The 12267-nt window shown below is 34.4% G+C and overlaps 1 protein-coding gene and 1 long non-coding RNA gene across 7 annotated transcripts in view; both read right to left on the reverse strand.

The window, feature by feature from the left end:
• EYA1 (EYA transcriptional coactivator and phosphatase 1) overlaps positions 1 to 12267 on the reverse strand; it is a 312419-nt gene that overhangs the window by 156989 nt on the left and 143163 nt on the right. For 3 of the 6 annotated variants that reach the window (XM_081816115.1, XM_081816113.1, XM_081816114.1), the window contains exons 1-3: positions 3951 to 4209; positions 1827 to 1901; positions 1615 to 1714 (exon numbers count right to left, since the gene is read on the reverse strand). The gene's annotated coding sequence lies outside the window, so the exon portion shown is untranslated. Of the gene's footprint in view, positions 1 to 1614; positions 1715 to 1826; positions 1929 to 3950; positions 4210 to 12267 lie in introns of those variants that run through there. The other 3 variants (XM_081816110.1, XM_081816112.1, XM_006743637.3) reach the window with 3 other exon arrangements.
• Positions 10535 to 10945, reverse strand: LOC145721135 (uncharacterized). The gene is made up of 2 exons (XR_014144597.1): positions 10746 to 10945; positions 10535 to 10659 (listed from the first exon to the last, which is right to left on the reverse strand). It is a non-coding gene; the product is annotated as an uncharacterized LOC145721135 (long non-coding RNA).

Below are 12267 nucleotides of genomic sequence, written 5' to 3' on the forward strand. Positions count from 1 at the left end.
AAGATGGTAAAGGCAAGTTTTCAGACCCAAAAATCACATCATTGAGCGATGTACTCATTTATTCATGCGAATTTAAAATTCAGCGAATGCTTATTTGCTATTGCCTGCTGAAACTGAAAAAGCAGTTAGCTTTCCGTTTAATTTTCTGTCTTTTGAACCAACCGAGAGAATGGATAGCTTAATAATCAATTCAATGTCCCAGTTAGCCAGCATTTTTGGTGCCTTTTGTCTCCAGATGAATCAACTAAGTTAACGTGCAGGCTTTGCTAGTCCCTGCCCTTCCTCCAGAGGCAGTGCAAACGACCAGCAGGTGATAAACTCAGGTGAGGGTGGGCTGCTGGTTGACAAGCTCAGACTAACGCCTCCCAGGAAAGAGCATTCTGAAAAATGCTTAAAATGACTCAGAATTCCAAATCTTTGATGTGCATTTTCATTCAACCTGAACTGACATCAATTAGGGCTACAGAACAAAGATGAGAACTGAAGCATCTCAAATGGCATTAAAGTAATCCAACCGAATATCTGCTATTGAGTCCTGTTATTTTTAATTATGATTCATGAAATTAAGAAATTCTACCTTTCTGGCAAGAACAGTGCATTGTCAAAGTCTGAATATCTTGGTGTAAGATTATGTGAAATTTCTAGGTACGTGTTTCTAGAATATGTGCAGGACGAAAAATAATTAAGAGACGCCTAAGTATTAAGTGAAAATGCAATTTTAATGCCTGCCGATATGTCATTTTGTGATAGCAGGCGTCCGCAGTTTTTGCTAAAAGTAATGTTCTCACGCAAGATTAAATGTTTTCCTTTAGAAACTGCAGCAATCTACCCCAAGGATAAATTTCCTTCCTCCCCACCCTTTTTTCTCCCTGCTTTTATACACCTGGAATAAATTATAGGTGAGAACTAACTTAGTTTTAAGAACTCTCTTGGCCCAATTATGGGAAAGAGTACGTAAAACACACTTTCTGTTAAACGTTAAAATACATTCCTATTTTAACACTGGCTAGATAGTATAATCTTGGAAATATAATTTTAGTTTCATTGTGTACTTTGAAAGCTTGATTATACTTATATTTGTGGCTTAAACTATCATTAATTAAATTTCAAAGTCAAACTTAAAAATGAACTTCAATATAAGGTCTTAGGTCAAACTTAAAAATAAGAATTATTCTAACACATTTTCTCACTAAAAAAAATGCATTTGCACAACAGCATTTTTTTTTTTTAATGCTGGCCTGACTCAATCTCTACTGTACTTTCATATACTACAATTTTTGAAAGTCCATATCCATGATCTTCATTTCATTAAGTATACTTCAGATATATTCTTTTGTGTCTCAAGGATTATTTAAACCATGTGTTGTGTGTTACTGTATTTAAAAATGACTCTTTAATCAAAATAACTTTAAAACAACTAATCCTCACTTAGGCTGGTCAGCTGAATCCACATCGTGGTCCAGGAAAAATAAATCTACTCTCAAGAATGCGAATGCAGACAACAATTAGACACAGATGTGAGCAAAATTAGTTACAGTTTACAAAATGCTACACTTCACATGCTTTTAGTTTTTTATGTGTAGTACAAGATTACAGTCCAGTAAGGAAACATACTCTTAATAATGACTTATCTGAAAAGAACACCTATTTCTGATTGGTGTTGATTTTCTCTTATGTTTGACAATATCTCTGGAAGTTTCTGGGCTTTAGAGGTCTAAGAGCATAAGGGGTTTCAAAAATCACTAATTAGGCATATTCCTATTCAAAAAGAAAAAAAATATTTCATGGTTTTCGGAAAAATGCTGTTAGGCATTCAGTAAACTCACATTTTCTGCTTCACATTGATAAACTTAATACGTTTCTTGTCTTCTTCTAATCCGGTATTTTTAATTCAAATGTTCCTATGAGTACAAAAATATTTCCCATAACATTACAAATAGTCATCTTCTATTACAATGAAGTCACTTCACTTTAATGCTTTTTAAAACTCTTTGCTAGAGTACCCACAGCAGCATACTGAGAGTTGCAAAAATACAAAGAGAAAAAAAGAACTTCGTAGAATTTAAATTCAAGAATTCTAAACTAGTAACTTTGACTTTTGATTAGTTAATGAGGTCTTTTAAGTTTGCCTTTTTTTCTAATTAAATTTATAATTCTTCACAGATGTAACTTTTGTTGATGTTCAATTTGTCTCTCTCATTTTGTTAAACCTCACATAGTACTTCGCCAATCCATTGAATAGCCACATTAAATCTGTTAATACCATGCTCTTCAACCCCAGAAATTATTTCCAGAAGGCAAACTTGCTTTGAGAGATCATCAAACAAGACTTAAGGTACACATTTTATCACATTTTCCCTACCACAGAGCTCAGGATGCAGAGCAAAATTCATGACTTTTGCACTGTTTATTATACTTTGCTAAATTACAAATCAAAAGCATCTGACAGAAGATCATGTATGAAGCCAAAAAGTTAATAATGTTCTGTGAAAAGTAAACTGTAAATGGAAAGGGATTCTAAATCTCAGCAGCACAGAGCAAATAAAATGTAGGTACTTGTCTAAATTATGGGTTTTCCATAGGCTTTTTTGCTTGCTAGAAGCAATTTTTATAAAATGACTATAATTTAAAACTTTTTTCCCCCAAACTAAAAAGAAATTTTCAAAGTGAAAGTACTGAACTTATCTAAATAAATAGAGTTGGCAGGCAAGCTGGTTTTGCCCAACCACAGATCAACCTGAGTACTCCCAAATTTGAAAGACAATGACAATTTTCTAATCAGAATGTATTTTATAAGAATGAGTCTTAGGCATAAATCTGCTTTTTAATCAGAATATATTCTTGCTAAAATTTTTCTCAATCAATATTTCTAACTATGGTGTCAATGCTGTAATAAAAACCTGAACCTAAAATCAAAATGAACTTCTAGGAAGAGGTAGATGTCTTTTACATGTTAACACTTATTTCCTGCTTTATCAAAGACTCTATAAAATGAATGCTCCAATACTATTACTGATTTTAATGTAACATGCTGTATTTCAAACTTCCTCGTTTGAAGAAAATGACAAAAGCGAGTCCCCGTGAAAACAAAAACAAGCATTTAAATGACACTTGATGCCACCATAGTTTTAAAAGATTGTTTTCAAAATTAGCATTCATTCAAAATGAATGAAATACCTTTGCTATCTGATTAAATGGAAGAAGGGATTTTATTCTCCCTGCAAGTGTTTCTCCTCTTTCCATTGTATTCTAATATGAATTTTCACATTCAAATGAAAATTTTCTTTTGAGAAAATCATTTATCATGTCTACGAAGCTCACATAGCAGTTGACTTCCTTTTGGCACTCAAAAACTGAACAGTGGCTCAATTAGGCTTCTCTGTCACCGTGAAGAATTTTCAGGATTGAGAACCCATGGCTGTTTGCTCATTTACTGAACACTCTGGGCCTTAGGAGAATTTAAGCAGCGAGAAAGTCAAATATCAAATATTTGATAATGCAAAAAAAGCATGACTATTCATGTATGCATGTCCTCAAACCTCCAAACGGTGGGCAGAAAAACTCACAGAAGCCTAAAATAAAACCTATTCCGAAAGACACATAAAAAAAAACAACCCCAACCCTATAAAACTACACTTTGGGCTTAACTGCCAAACTGTTTGTACCCCTTGTCATTGTAAGAAATGCAACATAAAAACTCTTGTCTAAATTCAATGACAGGTCTGAATTTATTGAATTCTTGCAAAAGTTACTTAAATGTGTTCAAAAATTCCTCCTAAGAAATATAAGCCCGTGAGTCATTAGCAATATACTGATTTTGAATGACAAATACTTTAAATGGTCGTTCAAAAGTTTAAGAATCTTGTTTTAAATTTCAAGGTCCATTCAAGTCATATGAAGTGTCAATAAGGGAAAAAGTATATTAATTTAGCAAATGTTTATTATTTCACCTTTTGAAGATGAGCCTGTTTAATATAACGTTTGGGAAATTTGTTTACTGAAGCAAAAGGATTTCCTTCCTTAAAAAGTGGTATCAGTTGATTTTTGTTATCTGTTGTCCTTTCAAAATCTTAATTCCTTCCTCATTTTCTCATATCAACCAAAGGTGCGGAGGAAAAGTTATCTGTGTTGCAATGGAGAGCTACATATACTTATTTCTCGCTTTATTCAGTATCACAATAATATTTGAGGTTTGTGCAGCAATTCAGGAGCGATATGAAGTAATCTCCCTACAAGAATATAGCCGTGTGTTACATTTATATCGATCACAACAGTAATTGTTAACAATTAATTTGTAATTATCTCTTAATGATGCTAATCGCGCAGATCATTTGGGGGTTAAGAATTATACTTTTATGATGGAACCCTGTGGCTAATCACGCACTACGTACAAAGTGTCAGAATCGTGCCCGTGCCCTAATGTTTTTATTCCAAAACAAATCAAAACAATACTAAAAAGCGCTCCTGTTATCTTGGGCTTTGCCCACAGGACAGCTGTTGTCAGTCACTACAATTTTTCAAACAGTCAGCTTGTACTTACAGCGCTTACATCTGCTGCATCCACCAGTTTAATGTGCTCCTTCGAATTTTCTGGTTTAGCAGACCTCCATTCCTTATGCAGTTTTGCTCCTGGATAAGGACGCGTGAGGGCTTTTAGGCGCTCCCAGTGGAGCCCGGCGCTGCTGGAAGCGGGGCGCCTCTGGAGGGGGAAGCCCGGCCGCGGGGACAGCCGCCTGGCCGCTGCTGCAGGCTCGGGCTGCCGAGCGACTGAGCGAAAACGCTTTCCCCAGAACGAAAACCGCCACAGTGGACGGCAACAGGAAGGCTTAAAGTCGGAAGTGGCACTGCAGAGTTTCTACCTCGCCCCAAACTCGGAGCCATCAGCTCCCACCGTTCTGTTTAGTGACCGCTTTGAGCCCCGCGCTCTTTCCCCACCAAACAGCAGCCGCAGATAGCATCTGAGAACCCTAGACAAAGAAACAGCAGAATCTCATCCCTCGATTTGTTTGCGCAGCCTTGTAGGTCTGCCCGTGGAGCCTCGGGGCTTTTTTTGTTTTTGCAACGCAAACCACAGCTATTCTCTTGTTCTAACCTTATTGGTTTAAATGCAACAATTGAAAGGAGCACTGCTCCGTCTGGCTCAACCTTGCTGCTCAAAAAAAATTTATTATGTAAATGAACGCGCCCCATGCTATCTGAATAAACAGCTGTGTGAGAATAAGTTCTCTGAGACACTGTCAACACACATCTCCTGCTACAGCAGCTACCAATTATGAGCTTTGGGAGTAGTTACACGTTATCTTTTATACTTTTCCAAAACTTTTTTCAGGCCCTGAAACTTGGGGAATCAACACTTTAAAAAAAAAAAAATTTTTTTTTTTTTCCCGAGTGTACCAGCTAACAGGTCTGGGAAAAATTTTTTAAAAATGAGAATGGCCATTTATATAGTAAGTAGGTAAAGGGAGAAAACGAGCAAACGTGTAAACTATTATCGGTTTAACAATGAAAGCCCAAATGATGATTCTGCAATGATTTCTAGATGGCTAGTTTTACAGGAACTTTTTTTTTTTGGATATGAACCAGATAGTATTTCAGTGTTACTATCTTAAAATCATTTTTGGGAAAATACTTATTTTATCTAGAATTCTTTCCTTACACTTTGTTCTCTTAAAAAATTCTAACTAAATTCACAATCCATGCATGATAATCCATAACACTTACCTAGAGAGTCGAGCTATTCACATTAGGACTAAATTACAGCTTTAGTTTAAAATGCTTACTTACTATCATGTTTTAGGTAAATAAATGGCTTTGGTTATTAGATCGATGACAACCATTATATTGATTTCAAATATTTAAAGAAGGCATCACTGATGTGCCTATTATATTTTAATTTGTCAGCTCCATACCAAAGTTCAAATACAAATGCTTATTTTGATACTACTCACTTATCATAACCAATCTTGTACTCTAAAGTAAAATCTTTATACCCATTGGACTTTCTTTCAAACTATTTTGCCTTTACCGATAATACTATTCTACATATTCAGTTGTTTTATTAATAATAAAACACATCTTTTTTTTTTTTAAGGCTCTTGCTTTGGTATCAAAGAACATTTTTAAAATCACAGTAAACTCTTAAATGATTTTATGATACATTTCCAGATGATCAACTAATAAAACAGATACAGTCTTACCTTTTCTTTGCTAATTTGTAAATGAAAGCACCATTCCCATGCAACCAAAACAAAACGCTTCTAATGAACAAAATTCAGTGTGGATTTTCTCCCCCTCTCCCCCCTGAAAGGATGCCAATCTAAATTCCTCAGAAAAGAATGCTTTGTCAAATCTAAGAGTCAACTTAAACTGCAAACTCACCTAGGATTTCATTTTGTATGGTACCAGCAAGTAGTCATGGGCTAGTCATCTGCCATATTTGGGAAGCTAGGTCAAAAATCAGTTGATTGCTATTGGATCTGTTCATTTATGCTGCACAAATAGAATTACATTACCACCTACAGCACTTTCTCAAGCCAGAAGTATCAGTTATTCAATATACTAAAGCATATATGCAGAAAATGAAATACAGCATATAATGGAGGTTTCTAGTGCTGTGAAATAAACTGTAATGTTACATTAATTTAATCTATGACGTCAGGCACCCACATAGCAAGTGCTTTTGCTATCATCTTTATTTCTAAGGTCCATAAAATAAAAATCTGAGGTGCTGGTTGGTTCAACCCTGTTTGAAACCCTGTGTTAAGCTATTGTACACATGCTTCCCATAGTTTAAAACTTATTTTAGATATGAAAAGATAAAATATTAGTTTTCTGATCCATGAGAGATTATATTTGCAAACCCAGGAGACACAAGCCATATGAAGTCAGAACAGCAGGAATATCATGTAAAATATCTGACTTTTATATATAAATTACTTGCCTGTATTATAATCAAATTTATCATACTACATTAGTTTTTATATTGAAATTCAATTATTTTTATTTATATAACCAAACAAGATACCATTAAAGAAATGATGCAGTAATTACGAGGAAAATTATAAAAAGCACGATGAAGGTAATATGACCACTAATATGACACAGATCATGCTTCATAATTATGTAACAAAGAGCTTAGTCATTGGCTAAAAGAAATATCCCTGTGCATGTGTACCAATTTTAAATGGTTTCCCTTTCCTAAAGCAAAATTAGATGGATTAAAAACAATCACATGCTTATCCATAAATTTTGTCTGGTTACTACCTCCTGATTATCAAATATGCAGTAATTACCATGCAACTTACACCAAAAATAAGTCATTCTCTGATAAATAGCCAATATGTAAGCCATTACTAATAAGATCCAGTTTGTAGTATACTATTAACTTCTTATTTCTAAATTTTCACAATTACATAACTTATCCATATATTTTAAGGATGAAGGTGTCCCCTAAATAAAGTCATACACATTACAATAGCAATTAGAAACATTTGCTCAAAATTTACCATTAGTAAAGACAGGTAATGTAGAAAGCATTATCTTCTGATATTTCCTGAAGAAATTTCAACACAAACATATGAATAGGAGTAAAGAAATTTCTAATATGCCTTTTCCCCACTAAAGCAAAAAAATAAATATATAATCTTATCTGGAAAAGGAAAACACTTGAAATAGGCAACTGTAACAGTGTTTGAATACCCTCAAACAGACAATATCTTTCATATACTGTATCTTCAAACAGGTTTTATCTTATAGAACGAACTATTCCCTAGACGTGTGCCTGGATATAGAGAAATCTGCAATTTTGAGACAAATTGTTAGTGCTTTCCAACTAACACAATTTTAAATAAAGGCATGATTACAAAAATAAACAAATGTCTGCAATTAAAAAAAAAAGACTAGGGCAGATATAAGGAATTCATTAGAACAATTGAAAAGGTGACTTTGAACTTTTTAAAAACTACATGAGTAAACAGTTGATTAATCAAATAAAATATAAGAAATGAACACAGAAAACAAATGATTAAAGGCAAGTGTTCCTTCCCTTTATCCCTTCCAGTAACAATAACAAAGATTGTGAGCAATTGTGAAGTTCTCAATAAAATATGTACTCAGAAGTTATTTTTCTTCTATTTGTGTCTACCTTTTAATAATTTTACAATTAAGGATGAACGCTATTACCTGGTCCGATATCAACCATCTCTTACCTCTGTTTCTACCATTCTTAGCAGATTATTGCTCAAGAATAATGGTATAGTAAGTTGCAAAAACATAATTAGCATTTAAAGGCCAGTGATCTCTCTTCAAAAGCAAAATCTTAGTTATTCTTTCTTCCACATCAGTAAAATCAGTAATATCTGATCAATACAATCAACATTTTGCGATTCGGGCTGTTCAAAGTGGAATGGCAAATAGAGTATTCCAAAATACTGTACTTCTGGTCCCTCTGCTTCCAAACGACTCTCTTTTCTTGTGGTTCATGCCATGGCACTACATTCCTGGCTTTTTTATGGAACCGTTGGAACAGTGGATGGCTGACGCTAAGATCCTTGCTGGCGTTTGGAGCGGTCACTTTCATGACCTCCTCTTTCCCCACTGGCACGAGACCTACAATGAGGGCCCTGCTCCCAGTAGCCTTCTGCTGAAACACAACCAAGTAAAACATCCTCTATTTATTTTAAGAATGATATTAAATCTGCCAAACCGAATGTCTACCAGTATTTGGCTAAATGTTTTCCATTCAAACTCCAACATGAATAGCTTTTAACAGTAAATTTAAGGAGGCAATTACTAGCTATTCACTGGACCATGGAAAATTATTTTAATAAATATTATAGTCTTTATACCAACACAATTTGGAAATATAATCTATTTCCTGGCCCTCTAATACTGGTTAATAATATGAATAATAACATTTATTTATGTAGGGTGGGAAACTTATCATAGGTAGTAATGACTGCCTATTGGATGTTTTTTTTTTCAAAATTATTATTCTAATAGAAACTTTGAGGAGCACTTATTGAAACAAATAATGATAACAATAGATTTTTAAGAAACGGGAATGGGATGATAGAGGTACTTTATCTAAGAAAAATATGACATACCAGATTTTCCATTTTAAAAGCAACTGATTTTCCAAAATGGCAAACAGAGTTACTTTTTCTCCTTTCTGCCAAAAATGTAAATAATTGTCTTGGAAGCACATGCTTAATCTCAGCAATAAGCTCTTTTGCTTTTTCACACTTTAAAATGGATTTCAGTTGACACGAAATAACCCAGAAAACCCAGATTTGTCTACTCTTCAGACTTTTTTTTTTTCTCAAAGCCATGGGCAAAACCAATCTTGTCAGCACCTCCCAACACTTGTAAGAGGATCTGGAAATTTGTTTTGTGTTTTCCAGGTTTCATGACAGCTGAGTTCACAGTTTTTAAATTCTTCAGAAATGATGACTATCTCATGGAATAGGGAAGGAAATTAATATTTATTGAGTGCTTACTACATGCCAGGCACTGTGCTAGGCGTTTTATATACATTCTTCATTTATTTTAACAAATAACGTGACAATTTATCTGTACAAATCCTGTGTTTTAAAAAATATGCCCCTCCCCTCTAATTATTTGTTCTAGAATCTGCCTCGTTTTTCTGAAACCATCAAAGTTACCACTAAACAGTAGATGGAGCACTGGGAGGGACATCAATATGTCCTGGGCTGTATCATCCTTTTGGAGCAAGAGGACACCTAATAAAGTTAATGAATCCAGAAAGGTGTGTGACATGTTGAAATGATATATATTAAAATGGTATATTCAATATAGAATAGACACAATCACTGTACAGTATATGATTATTCACAAACATATATTACAAGTTAGTGTGCAGGTTCAAAAATAAAAATATGTTAAATGATCAATAGGGAAAAAAATGTAATGAATCCTTAAACCTGAAATGATCAAATCAGGGATTTTTTTCTCACTACTTATCAAAAAAAGGTAAATTATCTTTCTAAAATAAGGATTATAAATATTCCCAAATTTTCTTTATAATAAAAAGGAGACACTAAGGGTCTGAGTCTACCACAAGCAAATTATATGGACAACTTGTTTTACAGTTCTATCCATTTCTTCCCTTTTGTATTCCTAATTTCAGTTATCCAATGTGATATGCTTTGATCTTAATAGCTATTACATCATAAACACTTGATTTGTTCATGAGGAAATAATTACATTCAAAACGTACTCCAAGTGTCCTTATGCATTTGGAGGTATAGTTTAAGTATCGAGAATCAAGAAGCTCTATTATTATTACAAAGGAATTACCAAGAAGGGACAAAATAAAAAACCAAACTTAATAACCGAGAGAATTTTTTTCTTCCTTCAAGCAGCATTAACTTTTTCCCCCTCCAGTCTCCCAAATCGGAAAAAAGAGTAACCTCTAAAGCTGTTTTAGACAGAAGGTCAGAATTCAAAGGATCGGTAACCTAATCCACAGTGTGCTGCAATCACATTGCTATTGGAAACACAACCAGAAGCACCATTTTTCTAGATGTTTTTATTAAGCAATGTCAATAGGTATACAACCTGGAGGTTTCTCTCTACTGTACAGATTCATACCTGCAGGCGATCAAGTTGCCCTGGGTCCTTGAATTTTACTTTAGAATGCTGTAGAGTAAGGAAAAAAATAGACTTTGCATTATATGCTAAGGAAAACAATAGCTCCACTTTGTTCAAATACTGAAAGAGAGTACCTTTTTAGGACCAAAATGGAAATAAAGATGAAAGTTTTCTAGTCTTTAGATGTTCATAAGTAATGAGAATTCTTATTTCAGATGGTTTAATATATGGAGTATTATACTGATGTTTAAAAAATTGTAGCTTGTATTCTTTCAAAAAAAAAATAGAAGTCTGGAAGCATCCACTGTTTCTTTCAAGGATTCTGTTTTAACATCATCAGTGATCTGGTTTACCTGAATTGCAGAGTAAAACAAAGTCAAGGATGTGGGGTTTTCTGAATTAGCATATTTTAAATGCGTATGGTTCTTAAAAACAACACCCCGGTTGATAGGGAGTTATAGATTGGTGGCTCATTTTTTTTAATCAATACAAGGAAAAACAAATAGTTTACCAAGAGGTCAGAGAGCCAGTAGGGGAGACCTCTACTGCACAGTTATCATTGACAAGCCCTGCTGAAAGATCCGCAAAGCTCCCATTAGCTCTGGCCTCCTGGGAGAGCTGTTCACTTTCCTTCCTGCCCTTGCCTGAAAGGACAGATCTTCCTCACCAGCAGAGACTGGATGAGAGGGGTAAGGAGGAGGTAAAGGAGGGACGGGACAGAACAAAAGCAAAGCAAAAAACGAGAAGTTATTCAAGACACTAATCAGAAAACTAGTTCAAGGATCTCAGCTTTTTTAAAAGAACGAGTGTCTATGACTTAGAAACGCTAAAGGAAAAAGATCATGTTTTTCGATACGCAGGTTTTATATGTTTTAAATTTACAGTACCTTTACTAGTATATATGTCTCTTCTGGGAGGCATTTCATTTGATAAATATAAAAATTAAAAAAAAATAAAAGACCTAACTCACCACAAATACATTCATTCATGACTAAAAACCAAAGACTATTTAAAAGGAAGACCCACATCACTAAGCTCTCTATTTACAATTTTCTGAAATCATGTCTATTCCCAACCAATGAATGGCCTATTTAAAAAAAAAAAAGATATTTTAAAGGAGATATTTCACATTAAGACATTCTTGAAGCAGCATATACCACATCTCTCTGTACTTTTGGATTTTGTATCTATCACTGTTCAAAGTTTAAAGGCTGTCCTTTTCTTTAAATACGGAGAGCTACCAAAATTTACCTATAATCACTAGACTAAAAAAAAATGCACTAGAGGTTCAAGTTCTAATTCTAAATTTAGCATAGGTTTTCTCTGTGCCCTTTGTTATCACAATACTTGACTCTCAATTGATAATCTATAGACAGGTTACCTATAAAATGGATGCAAGAAGGTCACACACCTAACCAAAATGGCATGGGGATAAAAATGTTTACTGTAGGGGCACCTGGGTAGCTCAGTCAGTTAAGCGTCTGCCTTTGGCTCAGGTCATGATCTTGGGGTCCTGGGGTCGAGTCCTGCATTGGGCTCCCTGCTCAGTGGGGAGTCTGTTTCTCTCTCTCCCTCTGTCCCTCCCCCCAGCTCGTAGACTCCCTCTCTCTCTCAAATAAATAAATAAAATCTTAAAAAAAATGTTTACTGCAAGGG

Source organism: Leptonychotes weddellii, chromosome 4 (assembly GCF_054177405.1).
Source record: "Leptonychotes weddellii isolate Sample4059 chromosome 4, ASM5417740v2, whole genome shotgun sequence".
Classification (NCBI taxonomy): Eukaryota; Metazoa; Chordata; class Mammalia; order Carnivora; family Phocidae; genus Leptonychotes; species Leptonychotes weddellii.